The sequence below is a fragment of the Macaca fascicularis genome, chromosome 2 (genome assembly GCF_037993035.2).
Source record: "Macaca fascicularis isolate 582-1 chromosome 2, T2T-MFA8v1.1".
Classification (NCBI taxonomy): domain Eukaryota; kingdom Metazoa; phylum Chordata; class Mammalia; order Primates; family Cercopithecidae; genus Macaca; species Macaca fascicularis.
In genome coordinates, this window is record NC_088376.1 from 168,784,317 (window position 1) to 168,797,074 (window position 12,758).

The 12,758-nt window shown below is 40.0% G+C and overlaps 1 protein-coding gene across 50 annotated transcripts in view; it reads left to right on the forward strand.

Annotated features, from left to right (window-relative positions):
* ZBTB20 (zinc finger and BTB domain containing 20) overlaps positions 1 to 12,758 on the forward strand; it is an 813,376-nt gene that overhangs the window by 750,589 nt on the left and 50,029 nt on the right. For 33 of the 50 annotated variants that reach the window (XM_074033403.1, XM_074033406.1, XM_065539540.2 and 30 more), the window contains one exon: positions 8,321 to 8,421. The gene's annotated coding sequence lies outside the window, so the exon portion shown is untranslated. Of the gene's footprint in view, positions 1 to 8,320; positions 8,426 to 9,326; positions 9,386 to 12,758 lie in introns of all 50 variants that reach the window. The other 17 variants (XM_074033414.1, XM_074033420.1, XM_065539542.2 and 14 more) reach the window with 2 other exon arrangements.

Consider the following 12,758-nt stretch of genomic DNA (forward strand, 5'->3'; position numbering starts at 1 on the left):
ATAAAATAATGAAAATTCAGAGATATTAGAGGAGATGAGAGCTAATACACTTACTACGCTGCATGCCGTAGATCTTTTTATTAAAGTAGGATGCTAGCTCATCAACTGAAAAAGAGAATGGAGAATGGGACTTCATAAAAGTAGAACTAACTAAGAAAAACTGCCATAGGTTGTACCTGGAAACAGTGGGCAGAAGCATAGATCCAGGTGGCATGTATATGTAGCCTTTTGTTCTGAGAATGGGATGATATGGATTCATGGTTGATGAATGTAAAAGGAGGCACTGCACATAGAAGGTTAGAGAAGAAAGGATATCTGCAGGGTTACTGAGGGCAGTGTTGAAATGGTTGATCATGGGGCCAGTTTGTCCAGATCAAACTAGACAAATACATCTGATAGGGCCACCTGGGGCCTACTAATGAACCAGCTGAAAACGTAGGTTCCTTGGGCTTCTGGGAAAGTGAGTTCACTAGCTGGATGTGGAACATTTGACGTCAAATGTGAGGCTTCAAAAGAATAATTTAGAAGGAGTATGAGAGCTAAGAAAAGGGGTGGTTAAGTCTGTTGAAAAGAAGTGGTAATGAGTTTTTGGATTAAAGTATTAACATAGGGAGGGAAAACATAAATCAAGTGTAGAAGGTTTTGAGAAATTTCAAAAAACATTCAAGAAGGCATGAGAGGGCCATGAAGAAGAACCTAGCCTAAGCCAATGGTGAGGACCACAAATGAAGAGGAGTGGAGCGAAGGCAGATCCGTGGTTTGGTGATTGTGAGCCCAGTGTAGGTTAAGCTCTAGAACATGTGGTTAGAACCTGGCCCTTAACTCTACTTTGCTACCCTCTGCCTTCATGACTGATGGCCAATAACTGTACCTTTCCTAAGTATCAGTTTCACCTCTTTCATCTATAAAATAGGAATATAATCCCCAACTTCAAAGAGTAATTGTAAGAAAATAAAGTTATCTGTGAAAAGGCACAATGCCTGCCACACAGTAAGCATTTAGTCAATAATAGCCAAAGTTACTATTGAAGTGATGGGAGCAGGAAAAGGAAAAGATGTTCACTTTGGGAACAGTGACAGAGTGTGTTATCTGGAGTAATGCCACTGTGATGTTTCTCTGTACCTTTTTTCCATTTACCACAAACTATAATGGTTAATCCAGAACACATACTTACTGCAAGAGGTAAGGTATAGGAAACCTGATAATACCAAATAAAATACTGTGTCATAAATCATGCTCATGTTAGAATTCTTATTACAGAGTTTAAAATGATCTTATTGACATGACCTGTGGCAGGCTTTCTGGACAAGAAGGTTCCAGCATCCAGTGACATAATAGAGGGGTTCCCATCACCAGGCCAGATTCATTAAAACCAGAAATTCATGATTTTGTGTGTGTGTGTGTGTGTGTGTGTGTGTGTGTGTGTGTGTATGTATGTATGTATGTACATGTACTCTGATCCAAAAGATCTCGTATTTTAAACAAGAGTCAACTGTATCTGATAATGCTAAGGCTCATGGCATGGGATGTGCAACTTGTATTAACAGAGTTTATAAACTGTCAAAGAGGAATCAGGAGGTCTCTATGGAGAAAATTAACATAGATTTAATGTGACAAACAGTGGGATTGTGATTCCATGTTGTGTTGGCAGGGCTATCCCAGGGGTCTTCAAGCCATCAGAGGTATTTCTTATGGACATGGGTATTAACTAGTGATTAATTAAGGAACTAAAATCTAAAAAGTAAAATAGTTATCACAGCATCAGTAAGCTGAAGATGGTGTTCCTGATTAGTTTATCTGGCCATGATGTCTTTGGTGCCTTATTCATTAAATGGTGTTCTCACGAGTTTCCAGAGAGGTGGGATTGGTGATGTAGACTTGGGAATTTGTTTCAGGTAATTAGGTAAAAAGTTAAAAGTCAAATAGACTTCCTTAACAGGTGTAATGGTTTAACAGGTTGATGAGCTACTTAATTCCCACATCTTCCTTCTCAGGGGACAGTTAGAGTTTTAAGGGACCTTAAAAATCATAAAACCAACCTCCTCTTTTTACAGATAGAAAAGCTGAGCCACCTAGAGGTTAAATGTCCCATCTGAGGTCATCAGCTAGTCCTGATTTCACTTTCTCTTTTCTTATCTTACACTTTATAACTCTTCCTTTTTTTTCTAACATTGTATCCCCCACAGTGACCTCTCTGCTAATTATTTCTTAGATGTATCCTTTTTATGAAATTTGCTGTGCCTCAAATTATGATAGTGGGCCTTTGCCAGTTAGTAACCCATCCCCACTAACTCACCACTACATTTGGGGCAAAGAAACGAGGGAAGTGGAACAATTTTAAATTTACTATGATCTTTGAGACAGCTTTATCTTCACCTGGGAATTGCTGTTAGACAATTAAGGTTAGTAAAGCTCATTGAATTTCTCAGAGGGAAGGTGTTATTTGAATTATTACCAGATAATTATTGTTAAAAATAACAATAATGTAAAAAAATAGGAACTTTGCATGTTAGAGACATTATCGTTTTGAATTTCCAGAGAGAGGGGAAACCCCTTGGGGATCTAAAAACAATTTTTTGACAATGTGCTCTATGCTAGAAACTCCTTGAATTCTGTGTAATGCCTGATGACCTGACAAACTGGCCCAGAATCAGAAGCCAGTCAGCTGGCTGTGTGAACTGTTAGCCAAGTTATTTGGCTTGAACTGCTCCTTCAAAAACAGCCCTAGGAGAAAGCGGACTGTCAGGCCAAAGACCTGCGGTCCCAGACCAGTAGCATCAGCATCACCTGGGAGCTTGTCAGAAATGCAGGATCGCAAGCTCCACCCCAGATATGCTGAATCAGAAGTCCTGGGTGATTCATTTGTTCATTAGTGTTTGAGAAGACTGATAGAAGACATTCTCATCTTCAGTTAGAAAGGGGGGGCGGGGAAGGGACTACACTTATTGATAGCTTTCTGAAATATTTCCTTCTCCTGGAGTCTGTGCTCCCAGATATTTCCAGTGGCTCTGAACCATCATGAAAATAAGCATCTTCCTTGTGCTGTGATCACAGTGGGAACTAGCAATGTGTCCCGTGTCCAAGCTGCATTGGAACAGTTGTTATATAGTGAGAAGAGCACAGATTTAGAATCCGAGAGATCTGGGTTTGGATTCTGGTCTCACCATCCAGTAGCTTTTTAAACTTGGACCTGTTACATAAACTCATTAAATCTCACTTTTTCTTATCTGTAAAATGGGTATACTAAAACATACACCACAGCATTGCTATGAGGCTTAAACAAGAACATACTCATTTATAAAAATGCCTGGTGTAGTCCCTAATAAAATGTAGACATCCAATAAATGCTAGTTGTTATTGTTACTATTACCTTTCTTGTAAACTTTAATCATGAACTTCCCATCTATAATTTTAGAATGATTTGGTGTGATTTCCTAGGAATGGGACAGGCCATATTCAAAGTTGACATCTGCAGAAAGTTCCTTACAGTGATATGTGGCAGTGTATTTCATAACAGCTCTGCTCTCTAAGGGCTTTCAAGACAGATCTGCAGAAACGTCAACAATGAAACGGGCTGAAGAGAAGTGACCTACTGTCTGTTCGCCTCTGACACCATCAGGAAACTTGCCAGCTGGGTTCCAAGAGCAGATTCTTTATTACAGTGATGATGTAAGAAGCAGAGACAACAGCTGGATTTTCAGGTTCTAGGGAGAATTTGTGGCATCAGCAGCCCCTCAAAATTATCTTTTGACTTAAAAACCGAGTGCACTGGATGTGAAAGTCATTAAAAGAGAATAAATGTGAAACCCCATGAAGTCATTCTCACTGAGTCTTTTTTAGAGTGTAACCACCCTTTAAGCAATGAAACATGACACACTAGGCAGTGGTTCTGATTAATAGACACTCAGGTGTGTACTAAGGCAAAAGGGGAAAAAAGAGGGAGCTAGGTGACAATTTGCCAAAAAATGAAAGGAAGATTATAGCAGCAGGATGTGGGGCTGAGAAAGAAGGATTTAATTAAAGGACAGACATATTATGGTTGTATTAATTATAAAATGCACAATTTAAATCAAATGTTAGATATATTTAAAATGTACATTTATGTAATTACACAAAGGATTTGTAAATTTGCCAGATAATTTTTCACTGCAATGTACTATTGATGAGTGATTTCCTTCATCATTTTAATGTAGTTGCCAGGGGGCAAAAGTAGAAGGAAGTTCTATCTGGTGAAGTGTCGATAATCTGTCCAGCCTTATGACGGGTTAGAAAGAACAATGAAGAGCTCTTGAGCCCATTTTGCTGTTTGTGTGGCTGCTGGGGTGATGCTGTTTAATGGATGTCTCAATGCATAGCATGGCTCCACCATACTGGCCAAAAAGAGTTTGATTAATACTACCAAGGTTTTCCTCTGGTGAGTAACAGTGAGTCAAGCGCTCACCTGGGAGATGCAGATGAAGTCTTGTAGTATTGGAGCTAACATTTAAGAGCTGAGCTTTTCTGGCCAAGTAATAATTACTGAGATTCCCTGGAAAAGTCTGTTTTCCTCACCTAGGTAAACACTATTATCCCCACAGCATGTTTTGTTGGGCTTTTCATCTTTGGGTGAGAGAAAATGATTCTGTTTGAGGATAAGGATAGAGAAGAGAAACAACTAATGTTTCTTCTACTACAAGAGAATAAGGCAAGAAAATTTGAACAGACTCGGAGGCAATTGTCTATGCATTTCTATAAGTAAAGTAGTAATATAAGGAAAAACAAGTAAACATTTAAACAAACCTGGAGAATGAGTACTAGGCTAATGTAGGTGGAAAAAGAAGTGTTACTGTGGCATAACAGCAGATTGCCGATAGTTTGTTTCTGTAAAGTAATGAATTTAACCATAGAATGACTGCATGTTTTCACCAAGAACTCCAGCTGAACCCACAGCTTTTCCAAAGCGTGAGAAATGTCTTTATTCTTATTTTCAGCCTGAGTTTATCACCCCAGTGGTATTTTTAACATTTTATTTGTTTTTTGTTTTTGTGGGTACATAGTAGGTGTATATACTTCCGGGGTACATGAGATGTTTTGATAGAGGCACGCATGTGAACTAATCACATCATGGAGAATGGGGTATCCATCCTCTGAAGCATTTGTCTTTTGTGTTACAAACAATCCAATTACCGTCTGGTAGTTATTTAAAAATGTACGATTAAGTTATTATTGACTATAGTCACTCTGTTGTGCTATCAAATAGTAGGTCGTATGCATTGTTTCTATGTTTTGTATCCATTAACCATCCACACCTCCTCCCCAGTGGTGTTGACTGTATTGTCATTATTATTTCTGCTGGTAATGTTAGAAAAGTTTGCTTCCTTGTTTTTTAAATCCACCATCATTTTTTAGACATTATTTCACTATAAAAGTTATTTATTCGTTCGGTTTGTTGAAGCAAATAAATGAAGCAAGTTTGTTATTTTTTGGAACACAATGTATTTTTGCAGGTTACACACCCCAACCTCCCTCTCTCTGGTCTTGTCATTATTGATGATCTGCTGGGCCTATTGGTGCCACGTAAGCACTGATAAATATTAGTCTGTGGCCTTTTATGTCTGTTATCCTTGCCCAGCCACTAACAAGGATGTGACCTTGAGCAAGTCAGTTCCCTTAATCTCTTCATCTGAAAAATGAGGGGGTTGAAGTAGATGAGTTTTGAGGTCTTTTCAATTTAGTTCCCATTTCTATGACTCAAGGCAAGAGTGTTTATTCTTTTTAAATTCGTTTCAGCAGATTATCAGCCCTAGTGCAAACTTAACATGCAAGAAATCATGGCCCACTATAGGGTACTCGGAGTAAAAACTGCCTCAGCTTTCAAAGAGCTTATGAAGAGGGAAGACAAATTACACAAATAACCATTCGAATTGGTAGAATATGCAAAGGGAGTAGTACAGAATGTGCTCATAATATTTAAGAAAGGCAATCTCCTTTGTGAAATGCTTCATAAGTGAGGTGGCATTTGGATGGCCCTTGAAGAAGCTACATGTAGACCTTGAAAGAAGGGAAGAAATACTATGAACATGGTGGGGAAGAGTAGGACTACTGGAGTGTAGAATGGAGTGTAGAGATAAGAGTAAGAAACTGGATTGGGCTACACTGTAGCAGCTTTGAATACCAAACTGAGAAGTTTGAATTTAATCCAATAAGCAAGGAGGACTGTAAGCAAAGAAGTGATATGTTTAGAAGGGCACTTTAGAAAAATTAATGTAATGTTTGTGTGAAGGACGGATAAGAGGTAAAGAAAAACTGGAAAAAGTGAAACCAGTCAGGAGTCTTTCATAGATGTCCTCACGGTAGTTAGCAAAGGGAGAAATAGGGGTTAGTATAGAAAACAGGTATTGATTCAGGAATCATAATCAGAGTAAAATCCACCGGATTTGGCAGCTAATTGGATATGGGAAGAAAAAAAAACCAGAAGAATTAAAGATGACTCCCCAGCTGAAGGCCCACGTAACTGGTTGAAGAGAATACCAATGGCAGGAAATGGGACATCTAGAGAAGAAACAGATTTTAAAGGAAAGACAATGAATTCAGTTCTAAACTTTCTGAATGAGAAAAGCCTGTGTAGTATTTGATGGAGATGTGAGCTTCTCCAAGTTAGAGACCCTGTTTTATTCATCCGGGTGCCTCGTAGATACTATATAAACACTGAATGAATGGGCAGAGGAACAAATGAACCAATAACCAGCTGTTATTTAGAATGTGGGTGTGCAGCTCTGTAGAAAAGCTAGAACTAAAGATAGCAATGTGGATGCTCTCCATGGAGAAGTGATTGTTGAGGTCAGGGAGGGCTGGGGAAGACAAAGCCTGAGGAGAGAATCTAGAGGAATGTCTACATTTAGAGAACAGAAGGAAGAAAAGAAGCAGTGAAGAAGGCAGAATAGCAGACTGAGGTGTAGGAAAAAAATTAGGGTAATTCAGTGTCCTCAGGGTTAGAGGCTGTGGAAGAAAATGGAGCATTTGCAGTGAAGGACAGAGGGAATGTTCAGAACATGCCCAGATCAATGGGTGTCACTACAATAGGTTAAGAACTAAGCAATAAAGAGAGAGAGACTGAAGTGGAATCAGGAATATCAGAAATGTGGTAAAAGTATACAGTGGAACACTATGCAGCCTTCAAAAAGAAGGAAATCTTGTCATTTGCAAGAACATGGATGAATCTAGAGGTCGTCCATGATATATGGGGAAAAAATATGCTCTTTTTGTACTAGAAAAGCCAGGCACAGAAAAACAAATACTCACTTATATGGGGAATCTAAAAAAGCTTAATTTATAGAAGCAAAGATTAGAATGGTGGCTGCCAGAGGCTGAGGAGACATCAGCCAAAGGACACAAAACTTCAGTTAGGAGGAATAACTCCAGAGATGTACTGTACATCCTCATGACTATCATTAATAAGAATGCAGTATATATTACTGAGAGTAGGTTTTGAAGTGTTCTCACTGTGAAAAAATTATAAATACATGAGGTAATTCTTTTTTTTTTTTTTTTTTTTTTTTTTTTTTTGAGACGGAGTCTTGCTCTGTTGTCAGGCTGGAGTGCAGTGGCACGATCTCAGCTCACTGCAACCTCCGCCTCCCTTTAAGCGATTCCCCTGCCTCAGCCTCCTGAGTAGCTGGGACTACAGGCGTGCACCGTCACGCCTGGCTAATGTTTTGTATTTTAGTAGAGACGGGGTTTCACCATGTTGGCCGAGATAGTCTCGATCTCCTGACCTCGTGATCCACCCACCTCGGCCTCCCAAAGTGTTGGGATTACAGGCGTGAGCCAGCACACCCAGCCGGTAATGCATATTTTAATTAGTTTGATTTAGCCATTCCACTATGTATACATGTATCAAAACATCATGTTTTATACCATGAATATATACAATTTTTATGTGTGAATAAAAAATAAATATAGTAAATGAAAAAAAAGAAAAGGATACTAGAAGAATCAACTGTGACAAGGTTGAAGGACACTGTTTCTACTTCCTTCCCCCACTTTCACCCACAACTCAGCTTCTAAGTCAGAACCACAAAATCAGCTCCGCCCACACTGACAGGGTACTGTTGATGTCCCACGCTGCACAGGCAGTTAGGGGAAAGCACTGAAAATGGAGCCTGGACAACATCCTCTCCATTCTCCCTTCCCTAACTTGCCATTTTCTGGTACAAAGATGTAGAACCAACCAACCAACCTCTCACTGAAGTCCCGAAATTCGTTCTTATCAAAATAAATAATTGCCATCACCATCACCTGTTCACTTAACTACCTTATTTTTGTTTTTTGTCTGATCTAGATGCAGCCGCTCTCTGTTCCCTGCCCCAATGAACATCTGCACTAGGCCCAAGCCTTGGAGTAATTTACCTGAAGAGTGACACCATTTATTTTGAAACTACTGTGAGTACGTTATGTCTCCAATAAAACGCTTCTTATTTCACTTTGTTTAATTAAATACACACACACACACACACACAGAGAGACAGAGAGAGAGAAAATTGTGAAAGCAGGCAAAATTTTAGATGGCTTCATTTCTTGGATCAGCAGGGTAACCAGACTCAGTCCTGAGGTGCCCACAGCGGTTCTCAACTTCCCGGCTGCAATGCACACCATGTGCAGCATCATTCCCTCCTGGGCAGATGGCTGTGCCAAGCTGTATCTGAGCACACCTTGCAGGGACTGGTGCTGTTCTGCTTGGTCATCTGTGCCTCTACCTATGGTGGTAGCAGCTCCTCCTAATCTGTTTGCTTCTCATCATCCTTCTGTATCACTGTTGAATCTCACGGTAGCTTGTCATTTCATGCCACCTTGGTCAAATCTGTGACCAGCAGCTTTGCTTGCTTTGATTTACCTATTGTTTGAGCTGCAGCCCATGCTCTTGTCTCCTTGTTGCCCTTCCCTTGGAGCTCTGGGCTCCTTCCACCACATCTCTAAGCTGCTGTATCCAGCTCACCTCTGCTCTCTGGATGTATGGGTCTGTGTAGTTGATTTAGTTCCTGCTATGCAAGGCATTTATGTAGGAGAAGTACAGACCTTGCAAGGAAAGGTACAGAAACAATTTGGGGTAGGAGATATGATACCTATGGGAAAATACTAATGAAAGATCGATATCAAGTATTCATTCATCATTGCTAAAATAACAGATGAATATATGCTATTTTCCACTAGAAAAGCCAGACATTTGAATTATTTAGAAGTTCTGCATGCAAAATAACTGAATTATACATTTTAAAACAATAACTAGTTGTTATATTCACAAGTTTTCCTATATGTTATGAGGCAGGTAATGGGATGGTGTTTTACAGACTTCTATGTTACTGGAAAACGCTAAAGCTGGGAGACTAACATCCCTCTTAGGCTTCAGGTAGGATGTTTACATTTGTCTTTCTGTGTCTTTAGCTATTCTGGCATAAATCGAACCCAAAGGGATGAAGCCAGAGTTTTGTTTTATTTTGTGTCACTCTTTTACCTTTAATGCTTCCAGTCAACTGAATCATAATTGATGGTAGCTGATGTGTAGGTGATAGACAGGCCTGCCTTTCCAGGAGGGGAATGTGTTCTGTAGTGCGAATAGGGCTGGGGTACTGGGGACTAAAGACATGACAAAAAAAGATCAAACGTAGTTTCTTCAGTCCACGCCCACACAAGGAACTTACTTATATATGCCTTCATTCATCCTTAAGTTCAAGTGCAAGGAATACCTGAGAAATTCCCACATCTGGATAGTTTTCTGAGTTTTTCTTCATCACAGAGTAACTATGCTGATACAGATAACACAGCCTTACTATGATGCAGACGGGTTTCAAAGTTTCTGTATCCTTTAAGAGGGAAAAGAGTTCTTATCACTCTTACCTTCCTGTGCTACAGAGAACCCAGATCCAGACCTAGAAATCAGGACCTGATGTTGCCTACAAATTACAGAGAAGTCTACAAGTGAGCATTTATTTCTGTCATAGGAAGTATTTCATCTGTGCAGAATGCCAGTGCCTGCTTTTACTTCCCATGGGCCCTAGGGAATGGGCAGATTGGGTTATAATCTTTGCCGTCTTTGCTATTCAGAAACTTGGCTTTCTAATGTATAAAAGTGAAATAATAATAAAACTTGCAGAGACTTGCTAGGTGCAAAAATCAATAAAGAGGATAAAAAATTAAAATGTGAACCATTTGCAGAAGTATATCTCTTCTGGTGGGTTGACAATGCTTTGGGCCTAGTCTCAAGGCTTGGAAGTAGGTTGGGGAGGCATATATTAAATTTTAACACCTACACACCCCCCATACCACCTGCACAATAATGCTTAGTGGCCCTGCCTACTTAACCATATCATTGTGATAATTCAATGACATGGTGTCTATATATAAAGTCTGTCTTGGCAGAGGTGAGTATATTTACTCAGTCATCTAAAATTTGCTGAGCATATACTATGTGTCAGACACTGTTCCAGGAACTAGGTATACGGCAGCAAGCAAAACAAACAAAAATCCCTGCTCAGCTGAGCTTACATTCTCTTTTCTTGATCTATGAATGGCAGTTCAACATAATAGGTACATGTAAGCTAAGAGAGGACTGATTTTATTTTGTTCTGTCCTTCTTCCAGAAAGTATAATTGAAAGTATAAGAGAGAACACATATGTTGATTAGTCTTGTCACCCCATTCTACCCCCCCCCAAAATAATGCAGAACCATTCGTTGCCCAGATATGTGACCCAGAAGACTGGCCTTCTGGACTCCATTACTCAGGCTCTCTTGTCCTTGGACTTCCTTTTGAATTTGGCCAAAAGGCAACATCAGCAGGAGATGTGAAAGTGGGAGAAGAGAGAGGTCAGGGAATGTATTAGTTCAGCCCTCCTTCCCAACTCCAATTCTGGCTGGACTCAGAATTCATCACCATTTTACTTGCCCCTTCAGTTTAAATGGTTTAAAGCTTTCCACTACTGCTAGTACCTGGCAGTCTCCACTATTGCTAGTACCTGGTGCTATCTCCCTTGAGGTCCCTGAACCTCATCTTCACCTCCAAATACAGTTTTTTTATTAAACCCTCTTTAGCAAAAAACTTTGCATGTGCCATCTGTTTTTGCCAGGATCCTGACTGATACAGTTAGGAGGAAATTATACTGAAAAAAATTGTAAATCAGCCCTGCCAAGGTTAAAAAAAAAAGATTGAGAAAATAAAATGTGTTTAGTCACAAAAATATCTTAAATTGATGTGAGGACATCAGACCAGGTAGAGAAATGATAAATTGTAAGAAAACATGATAAGCCAGAGTCCCATAGGTTGGTCTCAATGAATAGACCATAGTGCTCAGGCTTGATGGGCTTCTATAGGCTAAGTGCAGCTTGCTCAGCCCTCAGCTTCAAGGAGCTCATGGTATAGCGTAGCCACAGCAATGACAAACATGTGAGCAGAAAGGAGATGTCAGGAGGTATAGAGTGAGATCAAAGTGTTGAGGAAGAGATTGCTTGTCCTAACATTGTTTCTGCCTTTGCTACAATAGCAATCCATTTGCCCCTGCCCAAAATCTAGATGTCTAAACAGATTACTGAAATGAGGGAAGGAAATGTCTTCTTGTTTTTTTCTTTTTTTTTATTTTTTATTTTTTGCTCTGTCACCAGGCTGGAATGCAGTGGCACGCTCTCGGCTCACTGCAACCTCTGCACTCCCGGGTTCATGTAATTCTCCTGCCTCAGCCTCCTGAGTAGTTGGGACTACAGGCACATGCCACCATGCGCAGCTAATTTTTGTATTTTTAGTAGAGACGGGGTTTCACGATATTGGCCAGGATGGTCTCAATCACTTGACCTCATGATCTGCCCGCCTCGACTTCCCAAAGTGCTGGGATTACAGGCATGAGCTACCACGCCCGGCCCGGAAATGTCTTCTTAAAACTAACATTATGAAAGTCACAGAACTAACAATCCCTATGAGAGGAACTACCATTATTGAGCCCTTACCATGTGCCAGCACAAGGCAAATCACTTTACATGGCTTATCTCATTTGTTCCTTACAATAACCCTAAGTGGTAGGTATTGTTATTCCCATCTTACAGATGAGGAAAATGAGGCTCAGAGATGCGGAGTAATCTACCTAGGGCATAGAGCTAATAGGTAGTGGAGCACAGTTCCACTACCACCCTTGTTGGGGTGGTTTGTTGCCACCTACCCTTTCCCTCCTGCCCAGATACTAAGCCTATTTAATGCATTGCTGGGGAAAAGAGTAGGGAAATGGTTACGACTCCAGCAAGACTGGGGGAGGCATCACTGATCTAAATTATCATGAGCCAATAGGAGGTTCCAACTAATTTTTTCCTATCTGATAAGTAACAGACATATTACTTATCAGATAGGAAAAGACCAAGCTGATAAGTAAAAGACACATTAACGTGCAGGAAAGGGTGGGAGCCCAATGAAGAGAGAAAATTGGGATAGGGTGAAAGAAGAGAGCGCTCTCCTCTCAACACCCTGGAGACTGCTAAGAGCTCACACAGATAAAATATTTATTTTTCCATATGTTGCAGAAAGCATTGCCATCACTGTATGTGTGCAATATGTGCAAAAGAGTGTGAAATATATACATCAAATGCCGCCGATCTGGTTAATTTCCATGCATTTAACATGCTTAATACCTACCATATCATCAATATGTTTTAATGCATATTTCTTTCCACATACAATATGGTCTAGTTAGGAAAGAGCCAACATCCTCCACAGCCTTACTCACTGCTATGTTTCAGCCTAAAA